The 21,604-nt window shown below is 36.3% G+C and overlaps 4 long non-coding RNA genes across 4 annotated transcripts; all 4 read left to right on the plus strand.

The window, feature by feature from the left end:
* Window positions 1-7,443: 7,443 nt before the first annotated feature.
* On the plus strand, window positions 7,444-10,015 carry LOC114542447. The gene is made up of 9 exons (XR_003689641.1): window positions 7,444-7,480; window positions 7,707-7,770; window positions 8,172-8,228; window positions 8,412-8,465; window positions 8,580-8,662; window positions 8,968-9,031; window positions 9,457-9,548; window positions 9,628-9,877; window positions 9,971-10,015. It is a non-coding gene; the product is annotated as an uncharacterized LOC114542447 (long non-coding RNA).
* On the plus strand, window positions 10,010-11,480 carry LOC114542450. The gene is made up of 3 exons (XR_003689644.1): window positions 10,010-10,050; window positions 10,135-10,211; window positions 11,445-11,480. It is a non-coding gene; the product is annotated as an uncharacterized LOC114542450 (long non-coding RNA).
* LOC114542449 lies at window positions 11,475-13,706 on the plus strand. Its single transcript, XR_003689643.1, has 3 exons — window positions 11,475-11,511; window positions 11,640-11,744; window positions 13,666-13,706. It is a non-coding gene; the product is annotated as an uncharacterized LOC114542449 (long non-coding RNA).
* On the plus strand, window positions 12,171-12,846 carry LOC114542448. The gene is made up of 4 exons (XR_003689642.1): window positions 12,171-12,211; window positions 12,416-12,489; window positions 12,643-12,692; window positions 12,813-12,846. It is a non-coding gene; the product is annotated as an uncharacterized LOC114542448 (long non-coding RNA).
* Window positions 13,707-21,604: the final 7,898 nt, after the last annotated feature.

Here is a 21,604-nt window from a genome sequence, read left to right on the forward strand (position 1 = left end):
TCAGCACATCTCATAGTCTTGTGGTGAATACAATGGTCTCCCAAGTGGTAAATCGATGGTTCGAATCTTACCATACCCGTTTTTCATTATGAACTTCGTGAAAAAGATAAAGTAAATTAAATAACATAGCCCTGCGCACATGATCTTGTAGTCTAGTGGTGAAGGCAATGGTCTCCGAAGTGATAAGTCGATGGTTCGAATCTTACCATACCCGTTTTTTCATTATGAACTTCGTGAAAAAGATAAGTAAATTAAACCATCTTAGCCCTTTAGCACATGATCTCATGGTCTAGTGGTGAAGAGAATGGTTTCCCAATTGGTAAATCGATGGTGTGAATCTTACCATAACCGTTTTATCATCATGAACTTCGTTAAAAGGTTAAAGTGAATCAATATTAAGTAACTGTTCAGCACATGATCTCGTAGTCTAGTGGTGAAGACAATAGTCTCCTAACAACAGTCTAGTGATGAGGACAATGGTCTCCCAAGTGGTAAGTCGATGGCTCAAATCTTACCATAATCGTTTTTTCATTATGAACTTCGTGAAAAAGTTAAAGTAAATTAAATAATCATAGCCGTTCAGTACATGATCTCGTAGTCTAGTGGAAAAGACAATGGTCTCCCAATTGGTAAATTGGTAGTTCGAATCTTACCATAACCGTTTTTTTCATTATGAACTTCGTGAAAAAGACCAACTTGATTAAATAATCATAGCTGTTCAGCACATAAGTCAATGGTTTGAATCTTACCATAACCGTTTTTTCATTATGAACTTCGTGAAAAAGATATAGTAAATTAAATAATCATGGTCGTTCAGCACATGATCTCGTAGTCTAGTGGTGAACACAAAAGTCTCCCTAGTGGTAAATCGATGGTTCGAATCTTCCCATAACCGTTTTTTTTTATAGGAACTTCGTGAAAAAGATGAATTTAATTAAATAATCAATGCTTTCAGCACATGATCTTGTAGTCTATTGGAGAAGACAATGGTCTTCCAAGTGGTAAGTCGATGGTTCGAATCTTACCATAACCGTTTTTTCATTATGAACATCGTGGAAATGTTAAAGTAAATCAAATAATCCTAACCGCTTAGCACATGATCTCGTAATGTAGTGGTGAAGACAATGGTCTGCCAAGTGGTAAATCGATAATTCGAATCTTACCATAACCGTTTTTCATTATGTCCTTCGTGAAAACGTTAAAGTAAATAAAATAATCGCAGCCGTTAAGCACATGATCTCGTAGTCCAGTGGTGAAGACAGTGGTCTGCTAAATGGTAAATCGATGGTCCGAATCTTATCATAACCGTTTTTCATTATGAACTTCGTGAAAAAGATATAGCAAATTAAATAATCATTTAATATGAATCAAATTTGAAGGATTCGAATAAGGACAGCGTCTGTTTCGTTTATTTACGCGATTGCGAGGAGAAATTCTAATTGAAATCTGAGCCATTATTCAGAAGTTGAGGAGTTTTCACCTTGGGGTGATTTGCTTTTGGTTCACAGCTTTTGCTTTATTGGTTTTCGCAAAGCTTCTTAGATTTCCATAATTGGCAACTCACAAATTGGGCCAGAAATCTTTTTGCTGTAGGGGAGGGAAATCAGCGGAGGGGATGTGTACCTTGGCCGATACCGTTCCCTCACGTTTACTGGGAAAGACCGAAATAAATGTTGGATTTATATTTCGCTGCGTGAGGTAGGATTGGATATGTTTTTCATTCACGCTGCTTGCAATTCCAGATAGGAATATTCTCTTTGTTTGGTTTCGCCTACGCTCTACTCCTACAAAACCATCAGCACTAATCCTACTATTGTTATGCTTAGTGGTAAAATGTTGTTGTGGTTTTAGACCGGCTTTGATCCGGCAGCTTTAGCATACGTTAACTTGTCATTTTTAGCTTGTTTATTGGTCTCAACTGGACTGTCAATAAAATATCTTTGTTATTTTCGGGACTTAAGGCCTGGTCTTGGTTCGAACTAGCGGGATTTTCACTCAACAAGTTGGTATTCTCATTGTTGCTCGTAATCACAATTCATAGCGATTTCGATGGCTCAGTGCTCGCTAATTGTTTCCTATTTGTGGGCTTACTATCGCTATCTACTTCATTTACATCACCAACAAACACTTCATTTGAATGTTCTACATGGAACTTTGTATATTCAGCAGCTAGAAGCGATGTTTCTCGTATAATGCTATCATCGTTTTTACCCATAAGATCCCGAACTTGTGATACACAGCAGTCATGTGTTCAAACTTATCTGACAATGCTTGAATCGCTTTCCTATTCATGATCTGCTCACGTTTAAGCTCCTCAATTTGTAGGGGGCCAGCAGCTTCGCTCGAATAATCACTAATGTATCTACAAACCTCTCTCTTGAATTGGTTTGTTTTTTCTGCTTCGAAGAATAGAAGATTTTTGTTCTTTCGCCATGTGATAGAATCCTCTTTAGCAGTAAACACCTTTTTGTCACCTCCAGGTTGAGACCAGGAGCCATTTATCTTCAGCCATTCAGCCACAAAACACTTTAATGAATCAAAGTCGCCCGACCAGGCCAGACCAAGTGATTTGAAAATAGATTCAGTTGCCTTTCTGATGCATTTGTCCTTCCCAATGTTTAGCGAATCGTCTTTAGCGAAATATAGTAATGAATTAGCCAATTTCTGGCTTGGCCTAGGACATGAATCACTTGGATTAACGGAGCCCAAGATCACACGTCTGATCTCCATAAAAGCGTTATGCGTAACGCTTTCCCAAGTAGTAAATCGAACCATCGATTTACTACTTGGGAGACGATTGTCTTCGCCACTAGACTGCAAGATCTTGTGCTGAACGGTTATGGTTATTTAATTTATTTATCCTTTTCACGACATCAAGAAAAACGGTTACGGTAGGATTCGAACCATTTATTCTTGTACTGGATGACCATGGTTATTTAGTTTACTTTATCCTTTCACGAAGTTCATAATAAAAAAAGTTTTGGCAAGATTCGAAACATCGATTTACCACTTAAGAGACAGTTGTCTTAGCCATTAGACTGCAAGGTCTTGCGCTGAGAGACGATGGTTATTTAATTTACTTTATTATTCACGAAGTTCATAATAAAAAAGGTCATGGCAGGATTCGAACCACGATTTACTACTTGGGAGACGATTGCCTTCGGCACTAGACTGCAAGATCTTGCGTTTAACGGTTATGGTTATTTAATTTATTTATCCTTTTCACGAAGTTCATAATGAAAAACGATTACGCTAGGATTCGAACCATCGATTTAACACTTGGGAGACCATCGTCTTCGCCACTAGAGCACAAGGTCTTGTGCTGGATGGTCTTGGTTATTTAATTTACTTTATCCTTTTCACGAAGTTCATTATGAAAAACGGTTATGGTAGGATTCGAACCATCAATTTACCACTTGGTACACCATCGTCCTCGGCAATAGACTGCAAGTTCTTGTGCTGAACAATTATAGTTACTTAATTTACTTTATTCTTTTCAGGAAGTTCATAAAGAAAAAGGTCATAGCAGGATTCGAACCACCGATTTACCACTTGGGACACAATTGTCTTTGCCACTAGTCTGCAAGGTCTTGTGCTGAACGGCCATGGTTATTTAGTCTACTTTATTCTTTTCACGAAGTTCATAATGAAAAGGTCATGGCAGGATTCGAACCATCGATTTACTACTTAGGAGATGATTGTCTTCACCACAAGACAGCAAGAACTTGTGCTGAACGGTTATGGTTATTTAATTTATTTATCCTTTTCACGAAGTTCATAATGAAAACGGTCATGGTAGGATTGAACCATCGATTTAACACTTAGGAGACCACCGTCTTCGCCAAAGAACCACAAGGACTTTTGCTTAACGGTTATGGTTATTTAATTTACTTTATCCTTTTCACGAAGTTCATAATGAAAAAGGTTATGGTAGGATTCGAACAATCGATTTAACATCTAGGAGACCATCGTCTTCACCACTAAAGGACAAGGTCTTGTGCTGGCTGACCATGGTTATTTAATTTACTTTATCCTTTCACGAAGTTCATAATAAAAAAAGTTTTGGCAAGATTCGAAACATCGATTTACCACTTAAGAGACAGTTGTCGTAGCCATTAGACTGCAAGATCTTTTGGGGAATGGCCCATGGTTACTTAGTTTACTGTATTTCTTTTCACGAAATTTATAATGAAAAACGGTTATGGTAGGATTCGAACCATCGATTTACCACTTTGGGACCATTGTCTTCGCCAATTGGTACAAGTTATTGTGCTGAACGGCCATGTTCATTTAATTTACTTTATCATTTTCACGAATTTATAATGAAATACGGTTATGGTAAGATTCGAACAATCGATTTGCCACTGGAGAGATCATTTAAGTTTGAAAACCTTCAATCCAGCTGTTTTTGAAGCATTCTAATAAAATTTTGTGTGTTCCTTCACAGGCAGCTAGTGATCTACAATAAAAATAACCAATGATTCAATATTTTGTCCACCACAACCCAAGGTGTGTACATAGTTTTTACTAGTAAACAACTCTAACATGCCTTTCCCTGAACAAGTAAAGTTGTCGGGTTTAAATAGAAATAAACACACTTACAATGATTTCACAACTTCTTCTTCTCGTTCCCGTTTGCTTCTATCCGATTCGTTAAACAAGTTTTTAAAGAAAATATCTAAAGCTGGTAACGTGATGTTATCATTGAATCACCACCTTTTCGTGTATGGAAATGAATATTGTGTTTCCATACTGCTTAATTCACGATCAATATGGCGGTTGGTCGGTAGCTCTATATATTTTTTATATTTTTTAAGATATTTATTTTATCTAACGAGTTTCGTACATCTCGACCAATTAATACGGCATTTAAGAATGCTAATTGCATGGATTTGGACGGAATGGCTGCGGATGGCATAACCTTGAGTATTTGTAGAGATATTGCTTTTCGATGTCGGGTCAACATACAACGAGTTGGTTTTGAATCTAAATACAAAGTCTCATTTGCGATTGCTAAAGAAAGGAAACATTGATTTGTTAGTCTAGTCCTATGTGCGAAGCCTTTTAAGCAGGATCTAACAATGTGTGTGGATGTTTCGTCTAATCCTGGTCCTGTCGGATAAGATGTCTCAACATCGAAAGCAGTCACGTTTGATGAACACGTTTCGACCCGCTAATAATCCTTAGGAGCTTAGTTCGATGCTTGGGCAGTTGAATCTACAGAAAGGTTGGTTGTTCCATATGACCTATAGGAATATTTTTTATAATACCTACTTGGCAAACACCTCCGCGACACTATACAATCACTCCTCCTATTGTAAAAAAGTGTTTCCTATATAATTCTATGGCTTATATTAGGCAACTTAAGCAACGATAACGTTGACGTCCTGGACGTTAACTGTACTTTCGTACTCCCATTTACCAGTAAGGATAAAGGTCAGCTTAAGAGCTGCTTTCCAGTTACGCGTTTTTTATATGCCTATGTTTTATATGCCTAAGTTTTTGAAGTGGTTTTTCTTTCGTGTTCTCGTTGCTTAAGGTCCCTACTTGTTTTATACTACGTTGGAATATGAATTCACTTAGTTTGTTAGATTTTTTCGTTGTTTTTTCTTGGTTCACACTTGGGCTGCTGCAATCAGCAGTTCATAATTATTGAGAGAATCTTTCCATGTTGTTGGCTCCTGCAGTTGTAATATTCATCTTCCACGGCAACGCTGCCTTCGATCGCTTGGATATCATGTTGCAGGCACTCCACCTTATGATCAACCGCGCCAACTGACTCGGGCAAGAAAAAAAGTTGATCAGAAATGCCATGAGTAGTGTGGTATCTGGATTTTCTCACATAATGGGCATTCCAGGACTCCTTAATAGCCTTTAGGGAATCCCTCATCACTTTAATGAAATAAAACCAAAGACATTCCAGCTGAAGTATATTGCTTGTGTCAACAATACCTCTGTCTACCAAATCTTTAAAAAAATTAATCCACCACGATGCCCACGACCGACGTAGCATGGCCCACCACGCCTCTATACGCTGGTTGCTGTGTGACGATCATAGCGATGTGCTTTTATCCTATTATAGTGATCTCTGTGGTTTCGACGTAAGTAGCACTGAGCAGTGGCCATTATACCATTTTCAGTCCTTTTGTTCGTTCGTAGAATTGTTGGGCAACCGTTTTGGGATTTAACACAATTAAGAAATAATCCTCCAATGACCCGAGGGTCGTTATTTGTTCGAACGATCTCTAACCACATAATTCGCCTGCTAAACCCATCAATGCAGCCGTGAATGGGAAACCCAAACTGTTTGAGTTTATCGTACCCATCGGCATGCCAGGTAAAGTTTGGACCAGGATTTAAATACTCCCTCCGCTGCAGCTTATGAGCTTTTCTTACTGCACAACCTTCAGGATCAAGCACCTTTAAGATACTTTGAGCTGTTGAACGGCGCACACGCATGCCATGTTTTGATTGCAGTTTCCTCCACATTGATCTGTATCCTAAGAGGTTGCCATTTTCATGTAGTTCTCTTTGAACGCATTCCCTAACTTGTTCTTCATTCGCGTTGTATCTTCTTCTTCCCAAACCATACTCCTGTAATCTGGTGATGAGCGCTCTTTTACATATTTTGATATCATGATATTTTTCTAAACATTCCAGTATCGTTTTGTACTTAAAATTTCTTCCGTAGTAAAAACGGATCGCTTCCTCCATATCAATAATTTTATATTTTACTAGGTTAAAAGACAAAAATGCATTTATAAATGTATTATACTTTGCAACAATCATATTAATAGACTTATCCTTGTTGACTTTAAATTTGTGGTGCGCTAGCTCGTTTTGGATTTGGATAAATAATTAAATATTTGCGTTTGTCTTTTGAATTTGCGTTTGTGTTTTGAATTTGCGTTTGTGTTTTGAATTTGCGTTCGTGTTTTGAATTTGCGTTCGTGTTTTGAATTTGCGTTTCTGTTTTGAATTTGCGTTCGTGCTTTCATGATTTGCGTTTTTGTTTTTGAATTTGCGTTTATGTTTTTGAATTTGCGTTTGTGTTTTGAATTTGCGTTTGTGTTTTGAATTTGCGTTCGTGTTTTGAATTTGCGTTCGTGTTTTGAATTTGCGTTTCTGTTTTAAATTTGCGTTCGTGCTTTCATGATTTGCGTTTATGTTTTTGAATTTGCGTTTATGTTTTTGAATTTGCGTTTGTGTTTTTGAATTTGCGTTTGTGTTTTGAATTTGCGTTTGTGTTTTGCACCTCTGGGCCACCGTACATTAGCGATATTATGAATCTTTTTCTAGTTTTGTAACTCCTTGTTTTTTACAGGCAGAAATACTTGAGAATTCAGTGTTGCCACATTTAGACCACATTGCGAAAGATCGGGATATTTTTGTGCAGATCCGAGCTGTCCAGCTTCTGGTCGACGTTATTGCATCCTCTGATTCACCGAAAGTTTGCGATGTTTTGCATATAATCGAGAAGGTACTCATACAATCCTTTTCAGACGGTTTCATTTCTCCACTCCAATTTGCCTCTTCATTCGTGATGGGCTGATACTGTACTTCAATAGAAAACTCTCTCTTATCAGTGAAAGCTTCCTGACCTGAACCCAACTATATATCCGCAAATTGGATCGTTTTACACGGGAGTCGTGAATGCAAACGCATCAGTGAAGTAAAAGGATATATATTTCATTTATCAATTCCAGATTGCCACTGTCCAGTAGATCCTCTCAAGCGATACGTCAAGCCGTCGTGTAAAGAACATGTAAGGTAATTATATAGAGACTGCAAGGTATTTATAGGAACATCTAGAGACATATAATTACATCTAATCACTGTAAATTGTCTTTGTTGCTGCAGCCTCAGGATGAAACAGCGTAGAAAGACATCAAAGAGGCTGCATTAGGATTAGTACGGGGAACTATTTTTGCTTCAAGCTTAATAGGGATTTTGTCAGGACTTATCGTTCCAGTTGTATAAAATGAAACTATTCACGATGAATTCCGAATCGTAATTCATCATGGTATCAATGCCCCCCCCCTCTCTCTTCAAAAATTAGACCCATATTCCATTTCTAATTTAATAAGTGGGTTCTTTATAAAGTGATAAGCTAGCTAAAGCTAATGTTTCCAAACTATTTCCACATCAACATATGCCATATTTTTGTGCAGAAGATTAGTGGTTATAAATTACATTGGAGTGAACGAAAGGTTCCAGTGACGTTAGAGGTACTATTATTGTTTTCAAGTTTCTTGATAACTTACCTGTGTGTTCATATATATATATATATATAATATATATATATATATATATATATATATAATATATATATATACTTGATATTGCAAGACATTTGAATATTTGTGATTTGAATAATTCAACTCAGGCTTTCATTCCATTTCTATACTTAGGTCTCAGATTATCCTAGGGGATTTGTTGTTGTCTGTGGTGGTTTTAGCACAGTGGTATGTACCAGATGTTGCTAGTACCAACCTTATAATAAAAAAAGGATAAGATACCGGTTATTTCTGTAAATTGAAGTTTTACATTTTGTGCACAATTTTGCTTTTGTTTTCCAGCATCTTTTCACATCAGAGAGGAGACAGGAATTGCTGAAAAAGTTGATGGAATCTTCTTTAAATAATGTTGGTGTTACGATAAAGTATGTGAACATTTTAAGTAAACAAATTTTAAGTAAATGACAAAATGACTTATATTCAGGTTACTTTATTTGTTTACGTTTTAACCGTTTTGACAAAATTCTTTCCAGGTCTGTAATTTACTTTGAGCTGTATTTGTTATTTCTTTTGCCTCGGTTTTTAGCAAAAGAAAAGTTCCATCAAAGTGGAGTCGTTTTTAAAACAAATTTATAAATACAGTTGAATGATATATTATTAAGACAGTATTTCGTTTGTCCTGTGTAAAGAATGTGAGATATGACAGTAAATGACAAATTTTTCGTTTCAGTGATGACGACCATATCACATCAATGTCAGAATTCAGCGTCTATAAAGAAACTCCTCGGAGTAAAGTGAGTTATGTTGTTAATAAAATTCTTCTAAGAGTCTATCCTTTTTCTCATTTTAAAATCGTTTTGACACTCTCAAATTTAGGATCTGTTCAAAGAACGCTGTGTTTTAGAAACGTACAATATCGTCACCCTTCATCCCCTTAGCTCATTAAGTCATGCGACATTCCATGTCAGTTCCAGTAATTGTTCATATCTGACCTTGAAAGAAAACACTCCAAACACTCCAAACACTCCATGTCTTCTGATCTGGATTCAAGTTTACTGCTTTTATCGTCTTTCTTATTTCACGTTTCCATTTTGAACATGTTCAATTGCAAAAAAGTATCCAGCCGAGTTAAAATAGTTTTATTTTTGCAGTTACTTTCCAGAATATACCGTATATAGCGTATAGTATATCATAGTTTTCAAACTTCTTTTTCTGTCAGATATTTTCAATAATTCGCTATCGAAACCATCCTCAGCTGTTCGGGCTGGAATACACAAGCGGTCGGCTGAGAAATTACTCGTCTCCTGACAGGTAGTGTAAGAAAGCAAATTTTGTATGAAGCAATAAAAAATATTTCTTGTTTTGAATGTTTGTCTTTCACTCAATCTAGGGAAACATTATTGGCTGGTTTGCTAGACGGTGTTAGAGCCAGTTGAAACAGAGATGTTTGCGTAAAAACGACCCCAACGAAGAGAAGTACTGTACGCTTATTCATAGATGATTGAGCGAAAATTATGGTCAAAATTTTCCTGATGAAAATCTCGTACTGCTATGATTACCCTAAATACGATCCCTCATTTCATACTCCTGCTGACGTATGTGATCTCATATAACACACCAACAATTACACTTCTCGTCAGGTATCAGCAAATAGCATTATTCCTATTAGCCAGTTCAATACATCACATACAGCAAAAGAAGAATTGTTTTTTTAAGATGATATATTTTTCAAGGTTATCGTTGGGGTCCATTGTATAATGTTGTTGACGAAGAAGTAGAAAGCAGTCATTTAAATTCCTCGCTGCGTCTCCAGGTGAAATATTTCTCTTTTTATTTCACTTTACATTTTTGAAATATCTCCAAAAGCTTATATTGTCTTATGACTGGTTCCTTGCAGGAAATTTAACCGAAGCTGTGTACAGATTTTACTGCAATATTTCCTACTGTGGTCTACTTCATGCAGTCACCCAAAACGTAAGTTGACAACTTCTTATCTTGTACTTTTCTGCAGACAAAATCCTGTGTAGAGAATATTATTGCCTTTTTATTGAGTTTTAATGTTCTGTCAAAATTTGGATTAAGGCTGTTTTCCACTCACGTGTTTTTCATACGCACGTACACGCACGTAAAAATCTAAATCCTTATACATGTTACCTTTGAAAAAACTAAGTGAATAAATCGACCTAGATGCATGTTAATTAATAAAAATTTAAAAGCATTTAAAATTCTCCGTATGTGTACATGCGTATAAAAAACGCGTAAGTAGAAAGCAGCCTTTAGTGTGAACTAAACGATTGCTAGGCTGCATAGTTACGTTAAATGAAAACATTTGCCCATTTCGGCTGCTAATTGAAAACATTTAGCAAGGTTTAAAACGTCTGCAAACAACACGGTACATTTAAACTGGTTTATCCAGTATAGCCAAAGGCAAAAAGTATGACTTTAATAAAAATACCCTATCCTGCTACTGTTCTGTGCACAAATGTACACAAAACACTAATAGTACTCCCTAAAAACCGCCGTAACTCCAGCCTAGTCCCAGGCCTCTCATTGCGCGTGTTTTATATTTTCGTCACGTCACCGAATGAAACGCGCGCGAGAGGCCTAACACAAAATATTTTCTAATCTTAACGGCCCGTTTAATGTTGTGAACTTGAAATTAGAATTGTTATTAAAGTAAATGTTTGCAATTTACAACAGTAACCGTTATAAAGGAAGCGAGAATAATTTAAATTGGTGGATTGAAGTTTATTATAATCATAAACATGTACGTACGGACTCGAGTTTACTTGATAGTCGATAGCGTTGACGGCGACATTGAAACGTTTGATGAATATTTCGACTCCTGGCAGTATAATCAATATCCCGTAGCTTATTTCAAGCAAATGTTTGACTAACGACGTCGAACAAGGCCAGTTAACCGCGTCGTAGATCGTAAACTGACCTCAATACAGAAAGTGGGGACAAAAAGTCCCCACTTTAGCCAAAATACAAAACATTTTGTTCTAGGCCTCTCAGTTCCCGCCTCGCCGCGTATAAGGAACGTTATGAAGCCTAGGTACTAGGCTGCGTAACTCTGGTTGCTGAGTTGACTGGGTCCGAATCCATGAAATGGTAGTTTTGAAATTTTCCCGGCAGAAGTACGGCCGGAATATTAAGTCTTTTAAACTCCAATATATATTTCAAACGATTTTAAATATTTTGTAGGGACTTTTGTCGGAGAATAAAGAAAGACTTATCATTAATGCCATCACAATGCTCATTGCTCACGAAGGTATTGTATATCTTTGCCAATAAATTTATTTAGTGTTCAACCCTAAAATATACATATTCTGAGTGCTATTACCTTCGCAGGTGTCCTATATATACATAAAATAGGTAAAAAGTTTCGTCTATTTGCAGGAGACCAAAACAAAATATGAGATAAAGATCTCGAAGCACTGTTTCACGATTTGAGAAGTTGGGTTCGATCCAAAGCAGGTTTCGCGCTTTCACAACGCTCACTAGGTGAGAAACGTTTATCTTTAACCACAACACACGCTGTTTACTCAACCAGTTCACTTGCGTGAGAAGGTTGGTGTGAAAACTGTGAAAGCTTTGAAGAGGAATAATGAAGCCGTGACTCACGCCGCTGTCGACATGTTGTGTTCTCTGATGCAGGTAAAGACAGGGCTTTCCTTTAAGCGGCCAAAATGGTCAGACCGGACATATTTAAATTTAAAATAGAGTATTTCGTTAAGAATACAGCGGCGAAATTTCCGAGCTAAATAGATGCAAGAAACGAAATACGTAAACTCAGCCAACTTTGAAATTTGCATGTTAACAGGATCCAGTTTTATCGAAACCAATTCTGTTGTTTTATATAGCCAACGCACGATAACTATGACATTCGAGAAGAACAGATAAACAAAAGCTCTCTGTTATCCTGTGAAAAATTTCTAAGCAGTTTGTTGGGAATTCTCACGATAAATGTGGTAAGATGTGCGGTGTTGGCCTATAATCTATGCTGAACCCATGCATTTTATTTTTCCATCCCTCTTGTATGTATACAGCCTTGTTTTGGAAGAGAAATTCCCTTGCAAAACTCAGCAAGTGATTTGTAGCAACTGCCTTTCTAATTTGGACTACCTTTCTAATTAACACAAGAAATAGATTAACCATGAAAACTTTTCTTCTAGAATCGTTCTACTGGGGTTTTAGGTATAAGTTGATTGCTTGATTTTCTGGCGTTTGCTCTGTGTCCTCTTTACAGGTAAAGTTCTGGTTGCTTTGCAATATATCAAAATAATGGGGGGTGCAGTTGGACATTCATGTTAAACTAATAGTAAGGTGTGATTGCTTCTAATATTTTGAATCAACTGATGTGGTCTGTTATAATAAATCGACTATTGCATACTCCTCTTAGTGAGACAACAGACGATGAACAGTTTGGGAAATTACTGGAGAAAGTTGCAGGTATGCTACAAAGAAATTTGAGGAGTTTTCATTCAACTTGCCTTCTTGGTAGTTTATGGCTCTTTGACTGACGTTGAAAGTTGATTAAATTGCCTTTCTCTCTTTACATTTTTGGTGAAGTTTACCACGTCCACTAGCTTGACCCATGCATGGGAGCAACTCATGAAGTCTGTTATTTGTTTGTCTTGAAATGGGTCATTGCATTTATCGATTGTTTCAGGTAAGTTTACGATAAAACTGCAATAAATAGTACCAATTGTACCATTTCTTCGCTTATGTATGTTTTACTATTGCCCCGCTAATGGTTCTTACCAATCGTGGTTTTGAATTCGTTCCTCAACAATTTCAGCATCCGTCGACAACAATTGTGAAAGGTGCTGGCATGGTTCTGAAGGCGATAATCGAGGTACGTTTTATTCATTCATTCCTCCATTGAGAATTTTCTGCTTTTGACAAACGTCATTTATAACGTTCTGCATTTTTTTAGCAGTGATGAATGTACATATTATTTCAGTTGATATTTAAGAGGTTTTAAAGGGTCTTAATTTCGAGAGGTATTATACACACTTCAAATTCAAGCCAGGAACAGTTGATGGAAAAATGAGTCAACTATAGATCCTCCGGTAGGAATCGCTTTTGCGATGCCGGCGCAATGCTCTTGTCACTGAGAACGTATAGTTGACTCATTTTTCCATCAACTGTTCCTGGCTTGAATTTGAAGTGTGTATAATAATACCACGCGAAATTAAGACCGTTTAAAACCCGAATTAGTGTGATATATTAACAAATTGTTGCAGATGTATAGCTTCGATTCCATCCGGAGCACCTGAGTTGTAGTTTAGCAACATTCTTAGATTCATCTTAAAACTTGTGATTTTATAATCCTCTATATACTAGCCATCTGTAAATAGTTCAATTGAGACTAACAAGCATACTCCATAAGTAATTTATAATCTTTATTGTTGGCATATAGGCAATTGAGTGGACATCTTGTGGCTCTCTGGACAACTGGTCATCCAACAGCAATGGCATTACTTGTGAGAATAATGTTCGTATTAAAGTAGTTATGGTTTTTAATGTCTAAAATATACAATAAAGTTTAAATGCGAGATTTCCTGTTCGTAAGTTTTGGTTCATAAACAATTATGTAATAGTGACTAAGTGGTATCAACTGCTTTGGTAACTAAACTCCATCATTCATCCTTAAACTGTCCCACTGACGAAATAATTAAAAGGTAATTCATTCAGAAGTGTAAAACCTTTTTGTAAAGAAACAATTTTGTTGGAAAGTTTTTATCTTTCCTTCAGCCACCAGAGACTAAAGAAGATCATTTATCAATTCGTGACACTGTAAAGCTTGCAGAGTACGTTTTAAGGCAACAATCGTGTTCCAAAATTTCATAATGCATGCTTGTATGTACGTATAAGCCTGTTATTTCACGTGCTATACTTGTCTGTTAGAGCTCTGGAAAAGCGAGAGGAACGTCAAGGAATCAACTTGAAGGATATCTCTCGCATTGCAGGACAAAAATAGGATTCAAATCCAGGAAAGATGTAAGAATTTAAATCCAGTTGTTTTATTACAAGTAAGTGTTCATATTAAGAAAATGGGAAAATGTTCTAGTCGTTTGAAAGATGAAAAAGCAATGGTATTTAAACGGATCTTTTTTACAGATTCAGTCAAGATTTGAAAGCGTACAGCCTGATTTGGAATTACAAGGTGAGTCTCAAAGCTAAGGTTAGTTTCCGTTGAAAATATAGGAAATGAAAAGGTAATGGAGGATTTCCTGTCGCTATGAGTATAACAAGACAAATTCAATAGTCCTGACCTCTTTCTCTAAACTGTTCTCGTAAATGAGTTTGAAACAATTTATTTTTTTTTCAATGTGACAGACGTGAGAGGAACTTCTGGGGCTCTCGAATCTGAGATGCGCGCATTTGCAATGGAAAAAGATCTGAGTGGAAACTACGTTGTTTTTTGGAATCACCTTTAGTTTGAAGTCCTGTATGAATGGTTACCTGATCAACTGAAAATAGGTTAGTGATAATCCTTATACTGCTCTAGCTTTTTAACAGTTCTTCTTAATAAAGCCCCCCCTATCCCTCGATAGCAATCAAACTCAGTAACGTATCTCTCCTATCAGGCGATCACATCGAACGAATATGCATCCTCATTGACACATGTGGTGGGTTAAAAACGCGCTAGTTCTTCCGATAAATTAAAGAACAGTTCCATATACTTTTGTACGTGTAAAACTTTTCGCTTGATTTTCTTTTAAATGTGGGAATCCGACCGTGCAGCAAACATTAAAATCAAGCGATAACACTAAACTTGATTGTGATAGCCCTGAGTATATACCGCTATGATAGCTTTGTTCCTCATAATGATATGCTGGATTCCCCGTGAATTGCTAGAACATACCTGAAGAACAGCTATAAACTTCAATTCTCAAAGATATGTTGCGTACCATGTCTTTGGATGAATGCGGGTGTAAAGCGCGGTTACAGTTGGTGATAGGACATTTTCCACTAGTGAGTCTCTAATGAAATGAGTAATTTGTTAAACAATTAATCTTAGTCACACATTAAAAGTTATATATGACCGCATGGAAATGATGTGATGCATATAACGTGAGAGGGTAATCTGTAGGAGCCTTGCTTATTAATCCAGCTAACCCTGACTAATCCATTTATTTTGTAATGAGCGAATTTTTGCCCGTCGGAACTATAGGATACAGAGTAGGTCTTCACCCACTAATTATAATTACGGCGACTTTGAGTGAAATCGCTCCGACAACATCTTTCTTGCCGAAGTCAATTTAAATGCATTGGTCCTGGTAATTTTTCCGTGCAGATCAAGAAGCTGCCTCATTTAAGCGACCATGTCCTGTCGACTTATCCGCATTCCCAACACTTGTTGCTATTATCTGGGATGTTATGTGTCTTCAGTACGGGGGGCGATAATTAGTATCAATTATTCTATCTTCCGGCACCAAAACACCATCGAAACAATCATCAACAAAAATGAAACGATAATGCAGATAATTGTGCCATATATGGGGCCTCCAGAATTGAAACCAGTCGAGGTACAGCGTTATTTCAATTGATTTTGTGAAATCTTTACTGGGCGTTAACTTCGAATTTTATCACATTCCCATATAGGGGAATTACTGAATAAAAATATAATGTCCAACAGTCTTAATATGACATAATAATAAACTGAACATATACCATGTAGCCTGCAATATTTACCTTGCTTGGTATGTCAGTCCATCAAATCCATGTATGGCACAGCGATGGATGGAGGTGTAGTCAGTGATAAGAGAAAGGTAATAATTGTTAGCGATTCCTGGGTTGCCATAATTTATTTGATCTAAAATTGAGAAACAAGGAACAAGTAAATTAATCCCCGAGCGGGCGCGGAGCGCCTGCGAGGGTACTAATTCCGCTCGGAGATTAGGAATTACACCCGAAACCCGGTAGAACATAGGCGAATCCGAAGTTGTCCAAATTCTTTGTCATGGACGGTCGACGTTGGGTGGTTTTGTAAGTTATGCGCATGCGCGAGTAACGTCTGGTAATCAACGAACGTTCTGATTGGCTAAGACAGAAATTTTGTATTTCAATGAGAACGTCAGCAATTTATATTAACTGTCATTTCGTAAACAGTTTTGTAAAAGCGTTTCATAAACTTTGTGCAAAGAAAGTAAAACGAGAAGAAACAAGATATATGAAGCATGACAGTTAGCAAAGATGAACAATAATTCATAATCAGCAAACTTATAAATGTTCTCAAAGACATAATGTACGTGTTTACTTTGTTTATTTCGTATTTGTTTCGCGATAAGAATGAGCCGTATTTGTATACTTTTCAGCTTTGTATGCCGTTTATTTGTTAAATTTTCAGCTTTTTATGCAAACGCATAAACCTGTGAAAGGCTATTACACCTTTGCTTTAACTTCAAAAAGTGTTTTTGAAAGTGTAATTTGAATTTTGGTATCAAAAATATACACTATATTTATAAAGTATAAAACTTTTTGCCGCCGTTGTCGACTGCAAAATACAGAATAAAATAACATATGAAGTTTAATTTTTTTTGTCTGTGAAGATTTTGTACTGTTTTAATCGTTCGAAACTTCGATTTTAAACCGTTACTTAATTGCTGGCATGGTATAATGCAGCGGGCAATGTTTACACTAAATTGAACGGGCAATGTTTAGACTAGCTTTATGATTATTTTTGTATCGAATGATGGAAACATTAGCTATAATATACTCGGTAAAATATAATAAGACTGATTTGAGTTTTGTGTCATTTCATAATATAAGTTTAGGTCAGGTTAACTCAGGAAATTGTGTACTTGGTTTAAAATAGCGAGGGGTTGCTGCATGCATGTATTTCTAGTATATTATTGTCCATAGTTGTGAGGCTATCAGCATTGTGATATCCCATGCAGGTTCGTGCGTACCGCTACCGTGGGACAACATTCCTTAGCGAACAAATAGTACTTCAGTGAATTGCTAGAACATACCTGAGGAACCGCCATAAACTTCAATTCTCAAAGATATGTTCTATATGCAATAGAATCTACAATTGAGATTACAAGAACATCACTTTCACACAATTGAAACTATAATTGTATATGAATCACAAGGCCCTATACTGTATAGTAACAGCATGTATTTTGTGACTTCTATAACAAAAAGAATATACAGAACAAAATGCAGGCTGTTTTCTTTCATATTCACATAATACCCCCAACCCCTGTATATTGGTAATTGGCAATTACATAATAGGAAAGGGAGAAAAATAAATCTATTTTTAATAACACCAGTGTAAAATGAATGACATATCGAATTGTACAGCAAAATATTGTGTAGGCATAATTCTTGTCATGCCTTCCATCACCAGATATCATGAAATTATCTTGGTTTTTTATTGTTTAAATTAATCCGTTTAATTTAAAAAGCACAAAAATACCACCAAAATATAGCTGAAGAAAAATACTTTAACCCAATCGCTTCTGTTTTAATCCAGAAATTAATCAATATTGCTGTTAACCTGACACTGCAGTGCAGCTCTAAAAATCATATCAAATTACACGGGATTACAAACGGAAATATAACTCGCCTTTGGAATTTCGTTATTTTCTTCGTTATTTTTTAACCTGTCGTCTTTTAACCGTTACATATAAACTGAAAAAGCTTTAGTTATCTTTTCTGATAGTTTTTAAGTCAGGATGGGCAGAAAAACTCGAAAAATATAGCTTTTTTTATTTGTTATTGTGTATAGCGAGGCGTTGCTCAGCCGCACGCACATGTGGTTGTCACGTGAGGTTAGAGGTATCAAAAACGTAACGTTGCCTACCCCGTGGGGGTAAAATAAGCCCGGTAATCGATTTCCGGGGTAAAATTGTCCCTAGAAGTCATAATTGTCAAATTTTCGCCAATATGGTGATAATTATATGCACATTTTCCGGTTTCCATTTGTAAACACGTTTGTTGGAAATATCACTACAAATCGCCAAAGCGACTGTATTTCAAGTAAAATAGATAAAAATATTGATCCCAATGTATACTAGAAATATTTGGAGGTTTTTAGGCGAGATTTTTGGAAGGCTTTGCGTATTTTCGCTTCTCTAAAATTCAACTTTAAAAAGTACAAGTTCGGCAATAAATATCTTGGCTTATAGGAAAGCTTTTGAAATGAACTAAATTTATACAAATAGGTAAATGTTTTTTCTTTGAGATAACACAATTTCTGGTTGATTTGATAAAATACTTCCAGATAAAATCGAAATTATCTGTGTGCGCCGTTTACGAGCAGACAGCAATGAGTTTAGTGGTCTCATATTTATTAAAATGGGTGAAGTATTCGCACAGTAATCACAAGTTTAAATCAGCTTACCACTTTGAAATATCCTCTGATCGGACGTCTAACTGAGAGGATCCCTCAAGTGCCGCATCCTGTCCTGTTTGAGAAGTTACGAGAACTTCGTCTTGGGTATTGGTTACTCCTTACTCTGTTGGAAGTTCCATTCTGTTGTATGAGGACAACACTTGTAGTTGGTGTGGTGAAAGGATGCAGATTGTCCGTTGGATGTTGTGCTTTTGTATTAGAGACGGACCACATTAGATATCAGCGCAAAATTGACACATTCATGGGAATCGAACCCAATCTCCTAAAAAGGAGTATCCAAAATGTGTTCTTTGTGTGGCCAGGAAAAAGCGAGAGCTACAGGGCAACTCGCAAACCGACTGGCAGACAATACGAACGTACAACACAAAACACACAACCGACGACACAACATCCAACAACCCACAACCCACTAACTCTGTAGCTGAAACGACAAAAAATATGGTGAGTTGTTCCTAGAAAAGCAAGCATTCACAATTAGCTTGAAGGCAATTGTGGCTAGGGTTTAACTGACGGCATGGGTTTGGGGTGGCTTCTTAGGGTTGGATACTGAAACTAAACTACGATCGTCTTTGTCTGAAAAACACAAAAAAAAGTATTAGTAGCTCCCTAGAAAACGAAGAGCAAAACACAGTTAGACAAGCAGTGAGCCGTGTTTCCAGATACGGGGACAGAGATTCTTAGCTAACAGAGTGGCCACGGGGATCTACTTCTATTAAAAAAATAATTACACATACCTTGATCCTACCTAAAAGAAAGAACTCACTCACCTGAAGAAAACGGTTGCAGACGGCTCTGTTTTATAGCCTGTAGGCTCTTGCATAATTCAGCAAAATTAAGACAACTTGATTGGTTATTTCTGTGCACAGGTCAATTTGTCATTGGTCAATTTTTGTACTCCACGATTGGTTCAATAAAAACCAATCAAATTGGTTAATCTATATTCAAATTTTTATCCCGTTTCTGTGATATTTGCAAGGTGATTGCACAACAAATGTTCGATTTCACACGTTTTGGAGCATATTCCAAGCCAATGTATCACAGTATGTGTGTATTTGTTCGATTATTTCTCTGATGAAGTTCACAAAAAATTACAGTTCAATCATTATTAAAAGGCTTTATTTTCCCACTAGCTTCAGAACCCCATCGAGCAGGAAAGTCGGAATTTAAAAGGCAAGTAAATCTTTCAAACTGTTGTAGCATTTGAATTATGTGGTACATTAAACTACTGAACCTTTCAGAATATTGTCGAATTGGGCATGGCATGGAATAATAGTAAATATAAAAACTGACAAAATCGCAAATGTAGTAAATTTCAAGGCTAAATATCGCAAATTCCAGTGGAAATATGGCGTTTTACCGCCATGCATACATAGCTATTCACAGGTATGTTATTCACGCGTTTTATATATTCAATATTACACATCAAAGCGGCCTAATCCTTAGGATATTGCCCAAAATGCAAACGAAAACCGGTTGCAGTGGTTAATATCAAATATTCAGTACTATTTTGATATATTTAGCGTCAAAATCGAGCCTTTAGAAGATTTTTGCCGATTTTTTATATAAACATACCTGATGATATGAATTATCGCATCACCGGCAATAATATTTCATTATAATAAAAATATGGAAAACAAATTCGGGCAAAAAGCCGAAATTCTGACCTAGTTCCTATTCGAGTTTGTCTTAAGCACGTGCTTACCAACGATTATCGCTTAGCACTTTCATAAGTGTTGTTTAAATGCTATTTCTTCGATTCTTTTGCACATCCTAGCCCAAGAATAACTCAGAATTACAACAGATTGATAACATGTAAAATTTGGACATTTTGAAGACAACAGAGTACCAAAAAAGCGAAAAGATATGGAATTTCTAAAATATATCTTGCTATGGGTGAGTAATTTGAGATAACAAAGCAACCTATTATTTTGATTATAATTTTTACTTATAATACAAATGCAGGTTATAACTATATGCTGGTTGGAATATACTATTCAAATAATCGTTTCAACCGCTATCATTTAGTGGTATTCCGGGGTCTTTAGCCCAAATATTTCTGAGATATTTAATGTCTTGCTTCTGTGCAACATTATTGTAAGGAGTAATAGCCTATTTTGCTGTACAGTTCCATTTATCAATCATTTTACACTGGTGTTATATAAAATATAATTTTTTTATTCTTCTTTTCCTATTATGTAATTGCAGAACGAATATTCAATATATTAATGTACCACATAAAAACTCATTATGACAATCGCTATCGGACGTCTATTGCATCGGAGTTACGACTTGTGGTAAGCCAAATTCAATGTTATTTCTCGCGATTTTTCTATGATGTCTTACATTGTGGTTTTTTGAAGATTCTACAATGTTTCCTCAGTCTGCGAGCTGAGAACATCTAGGCCTTGTGCAAGAAAAAATTGGAAAAGTTAAATTCACTTCGTATGTTATTTGTTCTGAAAGAAAAAGGTTGGTTAATGATGATAGTGCAACGCATGTCAGGTATTCTGCTTTCAAAATTCCTTTTTAGCTCGCCTGCACTTTAGTGCAAGAGAGCTATTGCTATAGGCTTGGCGTTCACGTCCCCGTCCCTGTCCCCGTCCGCGTCCACACTACATGATAAGTAGAATGTTAAGATGCCACTTTTATTTTCCCATTATTTTCAAATTATCTACTTAAGGAGTCTATTTGTTGCGAAAGAACCATTTACCAGGGGGGAGTGAACATTATACAACAAAATATAATGATAAGGTCAATGTTAAAATGCTATATTTTTGTATACTTTGGCTTTACATCAGAGGAATCATTATCAATATAAGTCATCAATATGCATTGTGACTATTTAGTGCCATTTGGTACACATTTATACAATAATAAAGAGAGTTTTGCTCAAAATTATCAAATGATAAGGTGAATGTTAAGCTAATTAACATAATGATAAGGTCAATGTTAAGATGTTATTTTTAAATATTATGGCTTTGACATCAGAAGA

The sequence above is a fragment of the Dendronephthya gigantea genome, unplaced genomic scaffold, assembly GCF_004324835.1.
Source record: "Dendronephthya gigantea isolate DGI-Jeju-01 unplaced genomic scaffold, DenGig_1.0 000351F, whole genome shotgun sequence".
NCBI classification, from domain to species: Eukaryota; Metazoa; Cnidaria; class Anthozoa; order Malacalcyonacea; family Nephtheidae; genus Dendronephthya; species Dendronephthya gigantea.